The sequence below is a fragment of the Phaenicophaeus curvirostris genome, chromosome 5 (assembly GCF_032191515.1).
Source record: "Phaenicophaeus curvirostris isolate KB17595 chromosome 5, BPBGC_Pcur_1.0, whole genome shotgun sequence".
NCBI lineage: Eukaryota > Metazoa > Chordata > Aves > Cuculiformes > Cuculidae > Phaenicophaeus > Phaenicophaeus curvirostris.
This window is the reverse complement of record NC_091396.1, coordinates 53,876,031-53,898,147: the sequence shown is the minus strand read 5'-3', so window position 1 is coordinate 53,898,147 and position 22,117 is coordinate 53,876,031. Positions and strand designations below refer to the sequence as shown.

At 39.0% G+C, this 22,117-nt stretch overlaps 1 long non-coding RNA gene across 1 annotated transcript in view; it reads right to left on the bottom strand.

Moving 5' to 3' along the window:
* Window positions 1-4,359: 4,359 nt before the first annotated feature.
* The window catches only part of LOC138721549 (uncharacterized), a 147,903-nt gene continuing 130,145 nt past the window's right edge, over window positions 4,360-22,117 (bottom strand). The window contains exons 3-4 of the long non-coding RNA XR_011337568.1: window positions 17,994-18,288; window positions 4,360-4,543 (exon numbers count right to left, since the gene is read on the bottom strand). This is a non-coding gene — a long non-coding RNA (uncharacterized lncRNA). The remainder of the gene's footprint in view (window positions 4,544-17,993; window positions 18,289-22,117) is intronic.

Genomic DNA, 22,117 nt, shown 5'->3' with positions numbered 1-22,117 from the left:
AATTAATTACAGCTACATTAAGGGACACTGCAAATAATTCTAGCCAACTGACTCTTTCCAATTTAGGAAACTTGTGTACAGTTTTTAAATAACTTCTTACAATAATAAATATTTGGTTTGAAATGATGCATGCCATTTGTCTCAGGGATAGTATTTTCTGAGAAAAGTTCAGTTTTGCTGTTTACAGGAATGGTGCTTGGAAACCAGTGTTTTTTTTATCAATATAGAACTCTGACAGCTTTTTCTATTAAATACTCGAGTATCTTCACTGCTTAGGCAATTTTATTGTAGCTGAGATGGCCTAAGTGCCGAAGAAGGTCTTGCGCATCTGAAAAAGTGTTTAAGTTATCAGTTTTATAAATAAATAACCTCTATTGTAACTTCTTTCTTATTTAATTACTCTACTATAGCAGAACATCTTTGCCATACTTTAATAGGCTGAAATGACATTGATGGTTGCCAATATGAAAATTTGAACAGCAAAGGTTTTCAGTTTGCTTTTCAAAAATAAATTCTTCATTTGCTTTTTCTTGTGACTAATTTGCAAAGACCAGCCAAAAATGCCAAAATTAAAGGTGATGCAGGAAAAACCCAGCCACCTTCTGTTCACATGTTTTCAGGTAGGTTTTATTTAGGTACTACTCTCTCCACCAAATTCTAGCTTGAGTCAAAGCATTTGCTGTAGTAGAGGAGAGAAAAAAGATTTTGCTTGTAGGATTCTTCTGTTACTATTTTCAGAATTTAAAATGTGGCAGGAGATTCTGACAAGTGGAGTGGCAGTCTTTGGTTTGCAGGCCTGAGATTTTGCCCTGAGAAACACAACTCATTCATACCACACTTTTCTAAGATGCTTTCCTATTCTGTGTCTCTAGGAGCCAGCCTTGGGGCTGGAGGCTTGAATATCTGAAAGTGGTGAATACTGGCCATTGTAGTGGAAGCCAATGGGTGCTGCAGTGCTGCCAAGCACTCTAAAAAACTATACTGGGCACTCACAATCATGGATACTTGTAATCTTACTCTTTTTGCCTTAGGTTACCAGCTCTGCTAGGGAGCAATGATACCCAGAATTGCTATCAAGGCACTATAAATAGAAATAAGTCAATGTTTGCATGTGACAAGAACCTTCACAGTGGAACATCCTGGATTGCTACAGCAGGAAATAATTTTGCCTTCACAGCAGAGTCTGAGCCATGCATTGAACAGTGGAAAGAAAATAAAGTATTGAACTCTCAAACTGTGTCATCTATTATGCACACCAAGTGAAGCTTGGATTCTGGGCAAAAATAGTCTGACTGATGCACCTGTGCAAGGTGGCAAAATAATGAAGTAGAGACAGTTTTGCCTGCAGCATTTCTTAACTTCAAGTGCTGAGCTGTGCAACCTTGATAATGTTCTTTTCGCATACTGTTTTGTGTGTAATTATTACCTATATCAACCCAAATTTAAAAATAGAGCACTTCCCCACTGAATGTCTCTTCTAGGACAGAGTTGCAGCTGACTCTTACAGGTGCCAACAACCTGCAATTCACATTGAAGGCTACTGGAACCATGACAGCAACATCAGCCAAACTCTGAAAATTTCAAAGCCTCTTTCAAAGTTCTGGATGATCATTCAATAATGGAGGCAGACAAAAATCCTTGCCACTTGTCAAATAAACCTAATAAGATAAAATATCAGATAATTTGAGAAAGTAGCTAGTTTCTAAAACAAAGTTACCACAGTAGGATAACACTCAAGGCAACCAACTCCCACACCTTTTATCATCATCATTAGTCATTTATATTGCAGCAGCATGTGGCAACCCCTGTTGACATCTGAAACCAGACACAGATAGTGAGAATGATACCTAGCCCAAGCAGCTTACAAAATTACAACAGAACAAAGTATGGGAAGGGGGAAAGAATAGTATGTTGATGCGAATTGCTGAAGGTCGAATTGCACAAATCCAGCACAGCCAGGAGAGACAAATCCTAGATCCACAGCAGCATCTGTTCCTCTGGCTTGTCCTCAGAGCAAGTACGACATGTGGGAGAGCTGGCAGGTCCTCTTACTTCTGGATAAACAAGCTGGCTGTGCAGGGAGTAGCACATTTGGTAAAACACAAGTGAGGTCACACCTCTCCTCTCCAGAGCTTAGGGCAGAGTTCTGTGGCACAGAAGAAAAGTGGGATTTGGGAGTGAAAAGGTCATGATTAACTCACCAAATGTGCTGGCAAGGCCATCAGGATGGGCAGTGAGGAAAAATGCACAGGAAGAGCTGTATTTCTTAATCACTGTGTGCTGGCACATTGCTACAAGTGCTTACTATTGCAAGTTGTGGATAACACAGAGGTTGAGGTTGGAAGGGACCTCTGGAGGTCACTTGGTGTACCCCCTCTTTCTACTCAAGCAAGTTCATCTACAGCCCGTTGCCCATGACCATGTCCAGAGAGCTTTTCAATATCTTCAAGGATGGAGATTCCATGTGGTCTCCCTCAGTCACCCTTACAGTAACATGCTTCCTGCTGTTCAGAGGTTCCCATTATTCACTAAAGGAAGTCAACTTGTATATGGAGCAAAGCCATTTGGATGTGTATTTTCCACCTGTAGCTTATTATTATTCTCTTTAAAAATATACAGATGATATGGCTAAAGATCTGGAGGATTATTTGCATATGTCTTCCAACTGTACAGTATGCCTAACAACCCATGTTCTTTCTCTTTCTGCAGTGGGTAGTGTACTATATAAGAAACATATTTTGATAGCTAATGTAATGCAACATACACATCATGTTGCCTCAAGGTCATGGTAAATTGTATCTGTTTATATGATGCATCTTGACATACTCTAATGTAGTGCCAGTAATTTAAAACAATGCCCATATAAAATGTGAATAATACCAATACCATAGCCACAAACCTGAAAATATGTCGCTGCTTTCTTATATTAATAATAGAAAGTAGCATACTGGCAATTCTTCTTAAGGATTTAGGGAGATGAATGTACGTTTTGCCACATTTTTCTTGAAAAGACAACAAGTCAAATTCTGTTCAAAAATTCTCTAGTGAAATTACTGTTAAAAGGAAAGCTAATCTGGATTTATGCCCCCAGAACAGAGAGCTAAATTTAACCCTGATTTTTTTTAACATAGAGTGGGTTCTTTAAAAATACAGCTTGCAATAAAAAGGCTGCTAATAATAAATGAAACATTCATAGTATCTGAATTATGCAAAATAGGTCATTGGAAATGATTGTGTGTGAGTCCCAGAATCCTTATAACACACAGGGAAAGCACTGAGTCCCACTGAACTGGTGTGATAAGTAAATGAATAGCAACATGCCTAGAAACAGAAGGTTGGTAATGTTTCCTTCAAATTAATTCTCAAAACAAAGTGTTTATTATGTACTGTTGCCCAAGATATTCTGCTTGTTGTTCCAGAACTGTTTTCTATTCTAGCATGTATGATGACATGAGGACTGATGCTTTCTCAGTTAAGATACTTTTCTCACATTTGTAAAGTATCTATTTGGCTCTACTTATATTTTTAGAGCCAAACGGTCCACCAGGGAGATATTTATCCGTTTCTTCCTCTTTCATGCTGTAAGGCAGCATCAAGGAGCACTAGGGTGAGGTGACTGTGAGCAATGAGTGTACCAGTTAAAAAAAAAGCTTATGGTTGCAAACCACCTAAACCCCATGGAAGATGGCAGCCCTGCAGCAGACCAATGGTCTCAAACTTTCACTCATGAAGCAAAATCTGGAAATGACCACTAATCATAGAAGAGATATTCAGGTATTGCCAGTTTACAACATGTAAGGAAATTTTAATATACAGGCAAAAATGAAAATCCTGCATTTTCACATATCTGTGCTTCAGAAAAAAACAAAAAGATAAAAGAAAAAAAAAGACATATGGGCCAAACTTATCCAAGGCCCATTCGAGGGCTAATTTAAAAGACTAAACTAAGTAATATCTCAGGTTATCCTGAAAGTTCTGATCTGAATCATTCATACTCTAAAAATAAAGTGTACTTTCACTTCGCTATGTAGGAAAGAAATTGAAGACTGTTTTATGGGAAAATCTCAGTGCTGGTTAAATTCTGGACAGAGAAATTGTACCTCCTAGTGAAAACGGTAAACATAATTAACCTCTTCAACGGTACCTTAGCATTCCTAGATATTAGTATTTCAGAACCTATCTGTAATATAAACAGGCAGTTGTACTGATTAATATAAGATGTGAAAGGCATAAGACTATGTAACTGAAAAATTGAATGTGCAAAGTGCTTTAAAATACAGTGTCATTCTACCATCCATCCAGGAAACCTGAGCCAGAGAAAGATGGAAAACATTATCTAAATTCATGAAGCTCCCCGTGGAAGTTCCAGAGAACCAAACTCTTTTTCATGGTTTCCAGATCAGTACCCTGTTCTTTGGACTGCATTTTCTCCGTGCACTACCTGGCTTAAACTGATACAGCTCAAGTTCAGTTTATACTGGTTGAAGTCTTGCAGCATAAGCTGTTTAACAAGTCACTTTGCAGCACCAACAATTTAATTCAGCTTAGCAGAAACATAGAAATAGAAACAGTAAAATGTCTTTTGACCTTTGCTGTTGGCTACAATCAAAACCATGCAACAAAAAGAGCAGAGAGGAAATGCAGGACATACACTCAAGATGAAAAAAAAATGTTTGTGCATGCAACACAATACAAGAAAGAAAATATTCAAGAACAATTCATCCTGCTGAAAATATTATTCTCATAATGCTGCGAGGGCCAGTGTCATCTTAGATTATGCACTGTACAAGCGCCAGCCATAGGAGAAGACCCACCCACAGGCCCTACACTCTTGGGCAGGAGGTCACTAAACACCAGCAATTGATCTATGGCTCTAGAGATTCCAAGGAGGGGCACAAAAACCCCCCAAATAGAACGTGTAGATTTCCTTTTTCCTATTATACATATTTTGCTAAATAAGAAGATTAATAAAGCATTAAGGATGACACTATTTTGTCAATTCTATGTTAATCAATATCACTAATAAATGAAAACTAATTAACACAATTCAGAAAAACATCCTTAAACTAAATTCCTCTCTATTTCCTCCTGATACAGAAGCAACCTTTTTCAAAGATTTCTCTCTGTTTGCAGTAATTTTTCTCTAGAGATTCCCCAGCTGGTTAATTGCATTCACCAAGCCTGTCTAACTTTAGAATTCAAGCTAAATCCTATTTTGCTTATCCTATCAGTCCTTGTTTTCTCCCCAAATTCATTGACACAGGTAACATATCTAGCCCTTATTCTCCTCACAGGGCTGGAACTTTTTGTCACCCTCTTAACCACTCTTTTTCACACTGAAGCTGGAAGCCACCTGGTGCATGCCACTGGTCTGACGGGATATCCTTTTGTCATTCAGAGACTTCCTCTGTTTAGTTTGACATGGGCATTGCCTCAATCAGACCACAGACCTGGCTCTACATCTCCAGAAGCCTTTCCAGTTGCAGTCTGACATTTGAACCCCACTTTTAAATTCCTTAGATCTCCAGATGCCAAGCACATTCTAATAATTCACACAAAAAAATGCACAGTGACTGATGACTGAAATGCAGCCAGTTCTTGAGTGAAGCACAAGTAGTTAGAAACCAAGAATCATTCCACACAACCTAGAGAGGAGGAAGAGATGAAGATTCTTTTTCTGAAGAGAAAGCATATGGCAGATTTATACAGGGGAATGTCTTGTTCATGAATCAAAACACGTAACCTTCCTTTGCAAAAAACTGGAGAGCCTAAAAGCTCATAACTCTACATTAGCAGAGCAATTATATTAGCTTTCCTGTATTTTTAAAACCCAAGACAAAAGTTTAATGCTTCTGACTTTGCTTCTTAAATAGAAAGTGAGAGTTACACTAGACAAACTCCGCTTTAAAATCTCGAAGGGGCTGACAGCTGTGTTGAAGAAGAAAGCTTTTTCACAGTACAAGCTTGTGGATTTATTTTAATAATGGACATTTTCTTTCCATAGATCCAATATTTATATTCTTTTTGTTATTTGAAAGCCTGTCTGGGGACACATAAAACTGCCTGCATCATAATTACATTTGCCTACATTTCATGCCTGTAATCAGAGGAGGACCTGTGGCAGCAGCCATAGGAAAACTGGACAATATATTCTGTGTGGGTTAGTAAGAAAAACTTCAGTTATTTTTCCAAAAGGATAATCTATTTTATGGAGAAAAAATAAATTCTGTCAAATTTTCAGGAAGCTAACATTTGGTCAGGTGTACTCTTTGGCTTATTCCTGAAAGAAAACATTGAGAAGACTCCTGACTGTCTTCCCAAGCTCATGACTCTCTTTTTCCCAGTTGCTCCCAATTCCTTCTTCCTTTCTCCAGTACTCACTTCACTGGAGCTTGCCTGGAGGGTGCAAAACAAAGCAGGAGTTGCTCAGGGAGTGGTTGCAAAGTGGCATTGCTGTGGCTTACTGTGCTCAGGGGGAGAAAGGAAGTCAAACATATGCTGCTTCCAAGAGAACACTTAGAGTTGTAGAACCCAGAGCTACATTCAAACCCCTACAAATAATCCACTAATCAGGCTTTGTATGGAAACCCACTGGTGGTGTTTTACTTTGAATACCGCTGCTTCCTGGACTGCAAATGTCAAAAGCACATCTGTAGTTGCACATTGCTGCAGGCTGGCCTTGGGAAACCCTTCATAAAAATCTATCAGTGAGTCTGGGTAACTTCCCTCTGCTCTGGTCACAGCTACACTACACACTCTCCCTGAAAGTAAACACTGTTGAGGAGAAAATGTGCATGACTTACAAATGCATAGGACTTCACCACATGCAGGTATTTGCAAATAATTAAGGGCAGAATAGCATTCTCATAGATAACTTGCATGTACACCATGGTCTACCAGTGTGATTATTGTGCTATTCTCCACACACTTCACCAGTTAAGAAAAAAATCCTCCATGCCACCCTTGCAATAACATTTTTGCTGTACGTTGTTGCCTATCACCAGAAGGACAGCAAAGTGGCCAAAGCATCCAGGTGGAAATTGGGGAATTGGGGCCTCTGAAGTTCCGAGGAACACCTCCATGAGCACAGGGACACACCTGGCACGTGGAAAATTGATGAGCATGAACAACGCTGGCACTGAGTAACTGCAACTCCATCCTCCTCACTCATAAGTATTCTCTCCTCAGGTACATGCTGCCAGAAAGATGCTGCAGAGCTACCAAACGTTTCAGTAAAGCACCAGATTTCCGCCTTGTCAAAGTAGTGGAGGGGCTGCTTCTCCCTCTCTGTTGCCAGGTGGTAATTACTAAGGAGGAAAACAAGGATTTGCAAAAAATGACTGCTCTTTGTAGATGGCACATTGCCCTCTCAAGAGCCATAATCCCCCTGTTAGCACAAGTCTCTGTTGCCTTCCTTCTGTTTTCTCATTCCCGACTTCTTGTAAATGCTAATTTTGGGTTTTTTTCTATGTCTTTTTGCTGTCAAAACTGTAAACAGTAGAATATTACTAAGCATCTCATCAAAGGAAGAGCTACAAATGTTTGGTCTTCATTATTTTGTTATTGTGCTACCTTTTATTTTTTTAACAGCTTGGTAAACAAGGTATTTAAGACTTTCCAAGCATGGCTTATAAATTCCTTCTGTTCCAACTTGCAGTCATTTATAACTGACATCAGCTATATCTCTGCTGCAGTCATAGGTTTGCTGCATACATAACCATGCCTGAAGCAGCTCCAACATAGCCAGGTGGGAGCAGAAGTCTCTAGAAAATACAAGGGCCTGCACCCGCATGAGGAGCAGCTGCCTGAAACCACAGCAACAGTCTTGTTGATGCATCTCAAAGCCCACACCCTACCACCTTCCCTCTGCTTACTACTTAATCTGTCTAGATTAATGTCAGCTGGGAACATTTATATAGATTGTTTAGTATGAGTGCAAATAAACACCCTAAGTGGAAATACGCAGTCATTTTATGAGAAGGAAGAAGAAATCAGTTCCTTTCATTGCTAATCATTTTCATGAAGTTTTGTGGCTGACAACAGGCTGTTTGAATGAAACAAAACGTGTGCTAAACCTCAGAGATACCCAGTTCCAGAGCAGCCCTACATGAAAAAGGATTGTGTAGAGACACAGAAATATGCCCTGAACATTTATTGAAGCCCTAAGTTTGTGGCAGATAAATATTCAAGGCAGGAAAAGAATGGAAAGAAAGTTTCAGGCAAAGAAACAAAGCACAAAGACATGGTTTGTTCATATGTTCTACCACAGCAGCATTTACTGGTGGTGATGATGAAACCAGCCAGTGGTGTGATTCAGCTGAGGAAAAAATCAGTGGCACAATTCTTACTGACTTCACTTTGTACTGGATTAACCTTTAAAAACACAGGTTGCCCAGACAAGCAGTAGTGGTAGAAACCAAAAATACTTTTTCATAACTTAGTCACCCGAATTGCTAGCATGTGTAATGCCTCCATATCCCCACATGAGTCCCTGAAAATGGCCCACATAGTAAGTTATCAGTTCCAGTAGCCTCAAAGAAGTTAACCATGTGACAACAAAGATTCACAGAAAGTCCTTTCCTTTTGGCTGTCCTGCTCTCATTTAACAACAGCTTGTAGTGAGAACAGCCCATGCCTCACACTGCAGTATTGCTTTCTTGTCTGGGTATTTAAGGAAAAGTATAGATACACCCACACCGGCATCAGCATAGATCAATGGCAAATGATCTTCTCTCCAAATTGCATTACAGATAATGACAGTATTAATCATGCATACCAAAAATCAATATAAAAATCCACACACTGATAAAATGCTAATAATTGGGACCAGATAAACGGCAAAGCAGCTAGAGAAACTAGTTACTCATCATTTGGTCACCTCCTGCTGTTTTATGTGCTTGCAGAGTTAGTTATTGAAGTTGCATTAATTTATAAGTTAACTCTCTTGAAGAGGCTGTTTCTCTTACTATTTGCACAGTATTTACCACTGTCAGGCCCTGATCTCAATAACTGATAACAGCTGCAATCTATATGATGAGCACAGGACAGAAAGACTCCCAGATTTCAAGCACATCCTCCTCTTGGGTCACTTTCACATTCTTGGAGGGGCTCATGTTAAGCCTCACAGCTGTTCCTGTGGTTGCAGCAGGGCCAAGTCCTGCCAACAGCTCACAGAAGCAGTTTCTGCTTCTGCCTCTTGACTACAGCCAAGCAGAGAACCAAGATCTGCTCAGTCTCATTGCTTTCCATGTGTCCTTCAGGACCTGAATTGCACATGTTATAAAAAATCCAAGAGGTTTTCTTTCTGCTCATGGTCCTGCACAAGCATAAATCGATGTATTGGTTATATTCTAGGTTATGTGAAAAAGCATCAGCATTGTGTATTTGTGCTGTATCACCCAGTCAGTTAGCTAGAAGAAGTAGGGTCAAATCCTGAGAGGATTAAGGCAGCAAGCTACATCAGCGAATGCCATCTGAAAGTGTAGATATTGTTTGGCATATATCTTAAAGTGTCAGGAGAAGCAGCCAGTGAGCAACGCAGTATTTGATCTGTCAGCATTGTACAGATCATTTACATAGCTTTTTACAAACATTAACAGATTAATCTTCACCTGGGGACACACAAGCAAGGTTCAGTAGCCCAGATGAACAGATCTGGAAACTGACTCACACAATGGTTTTAACCTGATTTCCAGGAGAATACAGCATCTTTACATCTTATAAAAGCACAGGAGGGGAAGGAAGTTCATACTCCCAGAGCAGGAGATGAAGAAAGGTGAGGGAGAGAGCAGCTTTGGCCCAGTCATTTGTGTCTGTGAGGTGCTGGGGCCATGGTGACTTTCTTACATAGAGTTTTCCTGGCTCCTGTTCACTTTACACTGGCTGTGACAATCCCAAGGTGGATGGTAGCTCTCACTCCAGCACAGAGGACACAGACATGTTCATGTGCAAATCAATGCATTTCACACCCAAAATGTAAAGCATATCAAGCAGATGAAGTGGAAAAGTCCTACCTTGTTGAAATATCCTTACCCAAACAACTATCTAAAGCATCTCAGTAGGATCTGTTTCTAGAAGCAGGAGTGGTCATCATATAATAACACACAGGTGAAAGTTGAGTCCTGTGCGCAAGAGCCTTTGCATTGAGGAGCAGTAGGGATCAGTGATGGATACGGCCCACAGGAACCTACTGGCAGAGCTCACAGAACAAGGCCATGGCCCATGAGTCCATGCTACCTCTTCCGTTTCCTCACCTGGGAGACATCATTTGTGCACACATAAGTTATGTAGCTGAGGGGTCTGTTCTTAGCAGTATCACCATGGGCTGATGAGCTGTCCATAAGCCACAGGAGACTGGGAGATCAGGTCCCTGGAAAGGCAGGACAGGGAGTGATCCCACAGCTGTGTTTCTTTGCAGGAGGGGCATGGATATATGTATTGAAGCAGTAAGAGGCTTAGTTCACACACATATACACCAGGGACAGACATACCAAGATACACTATCATAGTGGTTAGCAATGTGTGTTTACATGGACTGCGATAGACACAAAAAGGAACAAGGGAAGATGTGTCTGCACAGGCATTTGCTAGAGTTGTGTGAGTAAGGAGGACATGCCACCATATCCTTAGAATATATAATAATTCATGTGTTGTAACTTGGTAAAAATGTTTGGGATTTATCCCTAAAGAACCGATGTCAGGAAGGTCTCCTACATTTCATGAAGGAAATTGCTTATTGATCCTGTCTGTTTGCATCATTTTTACACTGTACTACTCCCATGCTTGACCTGCAGGGATCCAGAAAGGTCATTTCTTCATGCGCCACTTGACTTCTGCAGGGAGATGCTGCACCTCCACAAGAGGCTGCAGAAAAGGGCTGTGGGTGGGATCAGCTTGTGAGGCACAGAGCACTAGTGTTTCTGAAGTTAAAATCCCTGTGATGTCCGTTTGGAGTGCCTTCTTCATTTATTCTTAAATCTACTGAAAGCCAGATGAGAGATCACAAATTAATTTGGAAACATATTCAGCAAAACCATTGTAGGGTTTTCTCTGCAACTTTAGGCATGGCCTACTTAATTTTTTCAAAGGAATATAATACTTTAGTGAAGCTTTTGATCTATCTCCCCTTGTGAAGCATTGCAGATGTGACTTGCAGTCTTTTACTACCTTAGTAAAATTCAGTAAGGAGGACTGGAACTATTCTGTGGTGAGCATGAATTGATGGAGCAGATGCTCTGTGTGCCCTTCTGTACTAAACAGCCATTGCATGATTTTCAGGATGGGGTCAACCACTAGACTCAAAGATATCAGTGATCCCTTACAATTCCATTAGGAAGCACACGAACAGATGCAGAATTTCAGGGATAACAATCAGGAGCAGAAGTAACAGATCAACACTTTTTCGGTCAGCTTGGATGTGCTAGTGATATTAAAACCATATTGAAAGGTACATCATGTTGCACACTCAAGATTTTCCCAGGGACACAATATATTGAAACGCTCTGAGCATTACATGAAGTCATGTCAAAGATGCTGTTCCCTTTATACCAAATCAACAATATCTCATAGGGGCTCCAACGGAGCAGGTACAATGTAGATTTTCACACATTTCCATAGCAGTGTTTTGAGAACATGCCCAGCTATGCCAAGCTCCAGAGCATTGTGATGAAACATAAAGCATCTCCTATGGAACAAAACCACTGGAATCCAAAACAAATTAATATGACATCAGTGAAATGGATGAGTCTTCCTAAGGAAAGCTTTGTTATCTAGCTTTGATGAATACATATAGAGAATACATGCTATGTTCAGCAGCACAGAAACAAAACTATCCTAAGGGCCATTGTAATCATTCATTAAGAGCCACTTTCAAGAATGCTTTAAAAGCCCTTCCAAACTCCTATCTTCTCCTGCCAAATATTTTCTACTATTTCTATATTCAGTGAGAAGTTTGCTGTGAAATCTGCATTTGCTGTGAATAACTGAACAAAATCCCTTCAACAAGTTTTTGGTTTAGGCACAAAATAAAAGAAGAGATTTCATCAACACACAAGTCTTAAGAAACAGTCTTGCTGTTCTGCATTTTCATCCAAAAAGTGAAATGGTTTTGTTTCCAAGCATAAAACTTGCCTTCCTTAATGGAAAGCTTGTGGTACTCTTAAGATAGCTCAGTAACATCTCACTTTACAGACAGTATTTTTAGGATTTTGTATTTGTCAAAGCAAAGTCCTATTTTTTTCTCATCAAATATAGCACAATTTCACATGGAGGAGAGAATGATGGTTTTCAATATGTAAAGACATATGCATAACATTATAAGTCTCCAATTTTCAGAAGTTAAGAACATGCACTGCATTAAGATCTTCATTAAATAGTAACAAACTATTAAGGCATGATTTACATTCACAAACACCACATTGTTTTCTACTCACACCACTTTTCTGTCTACTTTGGTTGAAAACTGGAATGAGCATTGCCCCACTCTGTCTTCTCATAAAGAGATATAGCAGACATCCTTTACCACTTTTGCAATCCCTTATTTCATGAGTTGGTTTATCAACTTTTCTCCAGGCCTTTTGTTTCTGAGGCTCTTGCCATGAATTAAATACTTTATTTATGTTTATGGACTTCAGTGGTTCTCCAGTGTGTCTTAGCCAACTAGAAAGCATCTTACCTGGCAAAGTTCAATAAATATCCTACAATAATAATTAGATTTACTTTCCTGATTTATTAATGCTGTAGAAAATACACAAATGTTATGAATCTCATACTTAGGCCCTCAAAGGTATTTGGATCCTTTAGCCCCCCTGTTTTAAAAAGGAACTAGAGGCCATATGATAAGTTAAGTTCTTAAACACCAGCATGTGTTAGAACTTAAACAATTCATGTATTCTTATATCCAAAGTTCCATGGAAAAATTGCCGCATTAAATGGAAAAGCCTTTCAGAACCTCTTCTATGATATACAGATAACACTAGGTCTGGTTTGGGTTGGAGAACTGAGTGAGGAAGGTTTGCGATGGCCCTATGAAACATCACTACTAATGAAAATAGAGTGCAGGTGATCCTCCTGGCTACCCTGAGCTCTGCATATGGGAGAGCAGTACTTTAGAGCAAGTTATGTTATTGCTTGCTATAGCTGAGTATGTATTGACTAAGATGTTCCTTTCTAACTCTTTTCCATTGTAAGCTAGTAAAAAGTTCATGTCAGAAAAAATAAAAGTGATGCAATAAGGTGCATCTCTCCTTAACATTTCTCACGAACAAAACACTAGTGAGATGAGGCCTCCAGCAGAAGTACTTTTTTTAATTAGGCTTGCATACTCTTCTACATGAATATGCCATTGGGTAAGTATGGTACCTGTCAGCATCCAGAGGTGTCTCACAGCTGGAGCTGTATAAGAAGATTAGAGTGAGGCAGATATCTCTTAAGCTTCTGAGGTATTCTGCTGCAGAACTTGTCCCAAACTCTGGCACATTTATAAAAAGCTTTTTCCCTTCTAAACAGGTTCAAAATTTTCCTGGGTTTGCATTAAGATGCCATGGCAGATTTTTTTTCACTGAAATTCAGATGTAATTTTAGCACATAAGTACTTTTTGTACAAACTATCTTTTCCTTTATCATATAGAGGATAAAAAGCTGAAAGATTACCTTGGATAGAGGAGACATACTGGGGTTAATACGAAACTCTGTTAGGTACCATATCCTCTGTGTCACCTTTTTGTGCACAAATGCTGGATTCAAAACGACTTGTATGAATTCCAGACAAAAATCAGCCTTTTTATGTTTTAACTGGATTGAAATTTGATTCATTTACAAAAAGCCCTCAAAACAGTTACAGAGCCCCACAGCTATCCACAAACCCTAACAATGTAAAGAGATACACATGTACAACCCCCAAAACATGTATGGCATCTTTAGGATATTTTTTATTTATTAATTTTCTGTTTAATCTAGATATAATTTCCCTGTGTAGTAAAATAATTGCATCACTAATGGTTACATTCAAACAGAATGGCTTGGGAGAGAAAACTGAATTTTTAGGACAACCGTGTCAGACTAGAAAGGAAGTATGCATCAATAATTCCCTTTCACATTTGATACTTCAACTAGTATTAACTTAAAAGTTCAAATGCAAGTCATTAAACAAAAAAATGAACAAAATGAGGAGCAACCTTACAGGGACAGTGATGAACTGAGAATAAGGACATTTGGGTTCAATTCCGAACTCTTCCCTTGCCAGTATAGCTTTGGGCAGTTTCTTTGTTCCTTGGTTCCTTATCTATTTAATAAGGATATTAATACTTGATTAATTCTATTGCTTGTCTGCATGCCTTCCAAAGGTCTCTTAAAGGATTTTATATGGAAAAACTACTTCTTTTGGTATCTCTAGAACTCTCACCAAAGTGGAGGCCTGTTTTTCGTTGAAGGCACATGAAGAATTACAAGAGTGAATCACAATCAGAGCTTATGTCTACCATAGACTTGGTAAGAACTGTTGCTCAGTACTGGTAATATCTTCACTTCTAATTAAAGAACAGATCTGTGAGAGCCAATAAATACTGGGACAACTATAAGAGATCTAGTTGAAAAATGTATGACAAAACATTTACCTATTAAAAAAAGTGTATATTTTAAGTGTTGCAAAATTTCACTGAGAAAAAGAGAAAAACAGATATCACCAATTTTTTTTGGAACAAATTAATGTCTGATTAAAAATGTTAAAATTAAATGTTATGTCATTTTGAAATCAGTATTTCCATACATATCAATTTTTAGTGAGCTTTTAATTTTTAAATATATTATGCCTTTACAAGTTTTTATCCTGTTTTATGAAAAACACAGATGCTGATGTACTGAAATTTCTTGTCAGAAAAATATTTTTTCTGTGGCTATTTATGTTTCAACAACAGAAGTTTAAGACTTATATGATTTTGAATTTTTTTGTGTGCCTTCCAAAAATTAGACTTTCACTAGATTTTTACTCAATACAACTCAAGACATTCCAAGTACAGGAACTGCTTGTGTGTTGTATTATAAAAAGACATTTTTCTTGACTAGAAATAGTTGCTTCAAGTGTAGGAAGTATTTCCACTGTTCAATTTAACTTCTCTGATAGTGCAGATGGTTCAGGCTCTAATGTGGTTTAGCCAAATAAACAGTTCTATGTATTGAAATGAAATACATGCATTTTCAGCATCAGACTTTTATTGCCTACTATCTTAAAACAAAAGGAAATTAGTAATTTCAGTTGCTTTAGAATTGACAAAGAAAGCCAAGTACAGCTTTGTGCAAATGTTTAAAGTAAATTATCAAAAATGTCACTCAAGAAATAGTTCTAAGTCACAGTAAATCATTGACAGAAATGTCTGTTAAAGACAACGAACATCCTGTATTGTGCAAAAAACTTCTCTCTTAAAATCGCACACTGTTTAGAAAATAATTCACTGTTTTTGTAATGAATATGTTGCTACCATAGACATAAAAGAAATAAACTTTAATATATATCCTAATGATATAGTTACAATCATGCAAAATTACACAGGGAAAGAAAATCCAGATGTTTTGTACTTCCTATGTCAATATATATATCTATATTCTGTAGGAAGGCTGCTATAATTAAGACTTTATATTTTGTTTCTATACCCTAAAGATGTGTATGTTTCCCAACGAAGTAAACAGCCGAACATCATGTATAAACTAAAAACTGAACACATTTAATGTAGTAGAAAGCTTGGTAATTATCCTTCAACCTATTAATAGTGAGTACTTTTATCAGATCAATGATATTTTATCAACTGACAATACCTAGAAGTAATGTTAATACTGTCACAAAAATAAATAAGGTGATGAATGATGCCAATAATAATACACTTTTTTTCAGATATGAAAACCACTAATAAAAATAAACTTTTGCTTACTCTGATAATTCTTCAGTAACAATGTATCTGTACTGTTGCACGATTTTTAAGAATGTAATTAACCTCTTTTTCTTGTCCTAATTACAAGGCCAAAGGATTCACATGATTTTGTTTAGAAGGGAAGTACAAATTATGCCCAAAGCCTAATAAATCTGTTGCCATGACAATCAAAGAGCCTGGTCTTCCAGAACCTTTCATAATTTATTCACATGAGTAGTTCTTACTCCAAGTTGTCCCATTGATTGAAATAGAACTGCTGATGTGAGGTCTGCAATGGGAAACTTGAATTTAGAATGCAGTCCTCGTTCATATAAAGATCTGAGGGGACTAATTCCACAAGTAAGAGATTCTTTCAACTGTGCAGACTGGAAGATATCATTTATGTGTTGTGTTGTTCTTCCTCAGTTTTCCTTGCTGATTCTTATACACATTTTAGACGGTAAAACATACAAAAATGTACCTCAATGCACATTTATGCATATTTTGCACTTGATTCCTAAAATCAAGGCTGGTTCCTCTGAATCATACTGAAAAGGTGTCACCCCACAAGAATGTTTTTGTATCATGTTTGTTTCCTCCTACTGCAGTGATTTGAAAAATCTGCATTACCATTATCTCTAAAAACTGTCTTATGGAGGCCTTCATCATAGAAGGAGGACATGTATTGGGAACTACCTCAAAATTTTGAATAGGATTTAAGCTTTGATTCTTGTTCGTGCATCCTGATGCAGCCTGGCCTGGCCTTTTTGCTTTGACTCTTTGCACCCCTTTTACCCTCAAAACCTGCTGCCAGGAACCTATCACGTCCATACCCAGCTGAACAGCCTGTAACAACTGCCACACAAACTCACTCTTGGTTCATTTCTAACCCCGTTCAAAAGCAGGTGGGATCACCCACAACTTGCCTCTCAAGTGGCACTCGGCTTTCCTTCTGTCAAAGTCAGTCATCAGCCAAAATGCAGAAGAAAATACATGTATTTCATATCAACACTCATATTTTAGTTTTACCACAATTTCTGAAACAGAGATCCAAGTAAACCAAGCTTTCTGGAAAACTAACCTGTTCTTCCATCTCAGTACAGTCACTATATAATTCTTGACCTGCTTGGCAATTTCCTGATAATGAAACCAAATGTTGGTAAGATCAGTAGTCAGTTAATAACATCACCTTACACTCCCCTAGCACCTTTCATTCAGGAAGATAAAGCACATTACCAGTTGTTAATGAAAAATATTTCATAACATCCACTGAAACCAGTTATAATAATTCTCAACACTCTGCTAATATGTGACAGAAATTACTAGATATGAGAACATCTTGTACTGAGTTTGCTTACTTTATGACTTAGGTCATCAAGAGTAACATTGTCATAATTCACAGTAGTGATTTTCTGGCTTTAGCATGTGTGCAAAAGGATCTGCCTCCCTCTGTATCTAAAATACAGTGTCAAAATCTGCATTTGATACTTTTTTTCCCCATGGGAAACAAAATAAAGTAAATCTTTCGTACCTGCATATCTTGCAGACATTCAAAACCCTTCTGTAGCTTTTACTTACTCAGATACTACTTATTGAGATCTATTCTTACAGTGATACAGGATTTATTTTACCTTCTATTTTTGCCTAGCGGTCAATGCACAACTGAGGTGCAGGTAGGTACAGCACCATGACCCCAGAGAGACAGACAGAGCAAGAGAAAGAGAAGACAGGAGGAGGGGTATAAAGGAAGGGAAAAAGAGAGAGAAATGCCAAAGCAAATTCTTAAACATCTTCCTTAGCATGGAAGTATGTACAATACATCTACTGATGTCCCACTCCAAGTGCAAATGACAGCACAGGTGTGCACAAACACACATGCACGCTTACACACTGTCAGAAAGCAAGGGAGAAAGACAAATCTTACAAAGCTGCTGCAGTAATCAGGGCACTTGCTCCTGGAAACAACCATGCAAACAAACATTCTTTTGTCATCTTTCTACATTTTTACAATTTTCATTTGATTATTGCTATTATTTTTACCTCTCACCAAAACAGAAATATGATTATTATTAAAAGAAAGGAAAAAGGCCTTACCATGCAGTGCATCAGGAAGAGATGAGAAGCACAGAGCATGCTGCAGAGATTAAGCTCAGCATGGCATTCAGATATCCTCTGGAATTGAAGAAAATTGTCCAACCCATTCTTCCTAACAAAGCGGAGAAGTTTTCTCTAGGCTTCAATTTTTCACCAGAAGTCAGATCCTTACAGTGCATTATATTTTCTTCTTCAGGAGATATATTTCCTCCAGTTAAGTTTCAGCTCCACAATGCCATTTCCAATCAGCTCTAAGAAGTTCTTCATTCCCAGATTCTTGGTGTCATCAGAGGGACTCCAAAGAAAATCAAAGAAAGAAAGAAAAAAATAAAATAATACCTTACCAAAGCACTGAAATTACTATGCAGAAAAGAAGAAAAAAACTGCAACAAGCTCTCATTTATTCTAATATCTATGTGTTTCACAACAATCAGTACTACCTCTTTGGTCTCATATATGCAGTGCTGATTACCTGCAGTAAAGAAAGAGGCAAAAACTTTCCCAGTTCACACATGATGCATTTTGGTTACTGCTGCTCAACTATGCACTACCAAACAACCCTTCTCATCCCGAGGACCTTTAAAACCATCTGACAAAAAACATCAGCTGTCCCTTTTCCTTCCCAAAGAACATGAATATTAAAATTTCTAGAAAAGTGTTGGAGAAACCTTGACAAATAACCCAAAAATACAGATTAGATCTAAAAGAAAAACTATCGAAGCAGGAGAATTCTTGAGCGAGGGAGGTACTGTGCCTGAAGGATTTGGACACACATGCACTAAGTCATGATAAGGAAGGAGAAAGGGATAAAGAATGGTGTCTACCAGGGTGTTTGGAGAGGATAGGGTGGGACCGAATTGGTGTCAGGCAGGAGTGGGATCCTGAGTCACCCTCAGCCTCCTGCCTTCTCGCTGACAGCAGCCTGGGCTTCCCCTGCACTTTCTGCAAAGCATATTAATTGATTCTGGTTGCTGAGCAACTAACTCTGGGGAGCCACATTGACGGCTCCGGCACAGCTTCAGCAACAGCAGCAGGGAGAGGGGATGGTTTCCCCCCTCCCTTCTCCTCCCAGGGCTCACTCAGCCTCCTCAGGATGCCTTCAACTGCCCTGCAGGGAATCTTTGCAAGGAAAAGAAAGACGATCCCATTAAGGCAGCTGGGAGAGAGGGTGGGTTTTTCCCCTCAACCTGTGCAGTACTGGCAGGACTCAGACAAGCGCCTCTCTTCATGCTGACAGTGAGACTGCAGATCCAAAGGGCACCTTACACCCCTCCATCAACAAACCTGGGGTGCTGGGACCAGAGGGGCTGGTGGCAGCTCTGGGAAACCCACCCTGGCATGGTGAGAGATAGGAGAACAAGCGCGGTGCAGTTCCCTTCCGAAAAGTGAAGCTGGGTTAACCCTCTGGTTCTCCAGGCAAGCTGCGAAGATGTGGTTAAAATTACAAACAACTCCCCTGCTAACAGCAACTCATGGGTTCGAAAGTGAGTTTCCAGTTGAAGCTGTGGCCACTTAAGCCCTGTCCCTGCAGTAAGGGAGTAAATGTATTACTTACTTCTGACCTCTTTATCATGTTGCACGTCAGACAGAGTAGACACTCCTTTGGCTGAAAGGGCACACAGAAAACCAAAGTCACTGTCCAGGGGAATTGCCTGGATGTCTGTCAGAGACTGCAAAATGGAGCTTCTGACATAACGTTGTCATTGCTTTGACCAATGTTGTGTTTAAGTTCCTTGTAGGACAGAAGCAGCAATGAGGCCATTTAGTTTTGGCCCAGAAAAGAAACGGGATAATTGAATAACTGGGGCTGGCTCCAAGGGGCTCCTCCTAGAGCACCTCAATCGATGGCCCCATAGGAATGATGGAATATTTCTGCAAGGCTGATGCCAAGTGGATGGACCCTGAATAGGGCCTGACCCTGCAATTTGTGGCAAGTCTTCCACTGACTTCTGCGACTTCGGTAATCTCCAAAACGCTAGTGTCCAAACCAAGACATTTCTCTTGTGCTCTTCTTTTGTGTAAATCCTTGGTCAGACCATGGCATTTGTTCAGCACTGACTAAGCTGTCCTTCTGTTCACAGGTAAGATATAAAAAATTAAAAGACCTCGAGATTCCTCTCCCTGTGACCTGGCAATAAGTGCAATATCAGATCTTTGGCCAAACAGCTCACACGTGATTACTTCAAACACCTGAGCTAAATCAGCTCTTTATTTCTGTTATAGTGATAGGACAAGTTAAAGGGCAAGGTACTGAGAACTGCCTTAGCTTGCATTCACATAAATAAACAGAATTATATGACCCTCTCCTTGAAAAACTCCAACGTATAGCTTGTTTGCGCTATCTAAATGGCAATATCTTTGTGAAAAGGGGACAGCTTGTCTTAAGTAAAAGAGTAACTTTTCTGAAAGTAGCTTAGCCTCACCACACACTGTTTTCATACTTTTAAAACAAAGAATTACAGTTTAATCTCATTTTCTTAGCAAAGCCAAATGCTTCACATATATTCAAAGCTCAGGAAGGACCACTAGATAAGGTCAGCAGAGCAGCTATATGAAACAGATAGACAGCAGAAGAACATACTCAGTTTATCCAATATGCCTATTGATATGAGCATATACTGGGTATTCCTAATCCCCAAAGTACAGCATAGAGAGAAATACGGGAACTTCAGCATTCATTTAGCAAATTACAATCATATAATTTCCTACCAATAACAGAATACAGTGGGATATTTCTAAGGAAGAGATTCTGTAGTTCACCTGCTCCATGAAAATCAGTCTTCTTGAAGTCTCCTAACATACTAAACATAGGTTAAACACATTAAAACACACCAAGCCCACACATCTTAAACACAGACTATTCTTGATTCATGTGGTCACACATTTATATAATTAATTTGGTGTCATTTTTTCTCCCTTTATCTCTTCTTCTGACTCTTTGATATTTCTTTTGACTACCTTTCATAGTACCTTATCTTTGTTACTGGATACAAATAAATCTAACAAGTCTTACTCTAGCAGTTGTTAATCCAAATCATGCATTTTGTTTTGTGTCACTGCTCACATATGTGTCATGGTTTAACCCCAGGTGGCAACCAAGCACCACAGAGCTGCTCACTCATATCCCCCTGCCATGGGATGAGGAGAGAATCGAAACAGAAACCTCATGGGCTGAGACAAAGACAGTTTAACAGGACAGCAAAAAAAGAGAGAGTAATACTAATAATAGTCATGATAAAAGAATATAAAAAACAAATGACACACAATGCAATTGCTCGCCACTTACTGACTGAGGCCCAGCCTTAGCAGCAATCAATGTACCCCAGCCAATACCCCCAGTTTTATATTCAGCACAATATTATATGGCACAGAGCATCCATTTGGTCAGCTGGAGTCAGCTGGCTCAGCTGTGTTCCCTCCCAGGTTCTTGAAGGGTGATGGTGTGAGAAGCAGAAAAGTCCTTAACACTGCGTAAGCGCTGATAAGTGATGCCTAAAACATCAGTGCAATATCAACATTATTCTCATACTGAATCTGAAACACAGCACTATACCAGCTGCTAGGAAGAAAAGTAACTCTATTCCAGCTGAAACCAGGACAATATGACATTGCTTCATTTAGCCTGCAAGTTTATTAGCTCACAAAAAAAGTGCTGAAGAACCACAAAAAACAGGATTGAAAGTGAGCCAACCCACCTGTGTCTCACAGGAGGCTCAATCATCCACTTGCCTGTCCTACAAAGTGGCCTTCTAAACAGTACATACAAGTCTACTTTCTGGACGCTTACCATGCTTTTAAAAGGCAATTTATTCCAGTGCCTCACTACTGTAACTACAAAAAAGGGTATTTCCAAGCTCCATTGCTGCATCAAACATACTATTTACTGTCGTATTTGCAACAATCAAGGAAAAGATGTCCTCCATTCCTCGTTGCATCTACCTTTTGTGTTCATAAAATTTATTATATATCTCCTCAGTCTCTCTCTTCCCTTTCTGGATTAAAAAAATTATCTGAACATTTATTCTTATGACATTTTTTAGGGAATGTTTTATCACACGCTGACTACTGGATCATAAGAGTACAGAAAACAGAGTTGGAAATTGCATGTGCATAGGGATGCACAT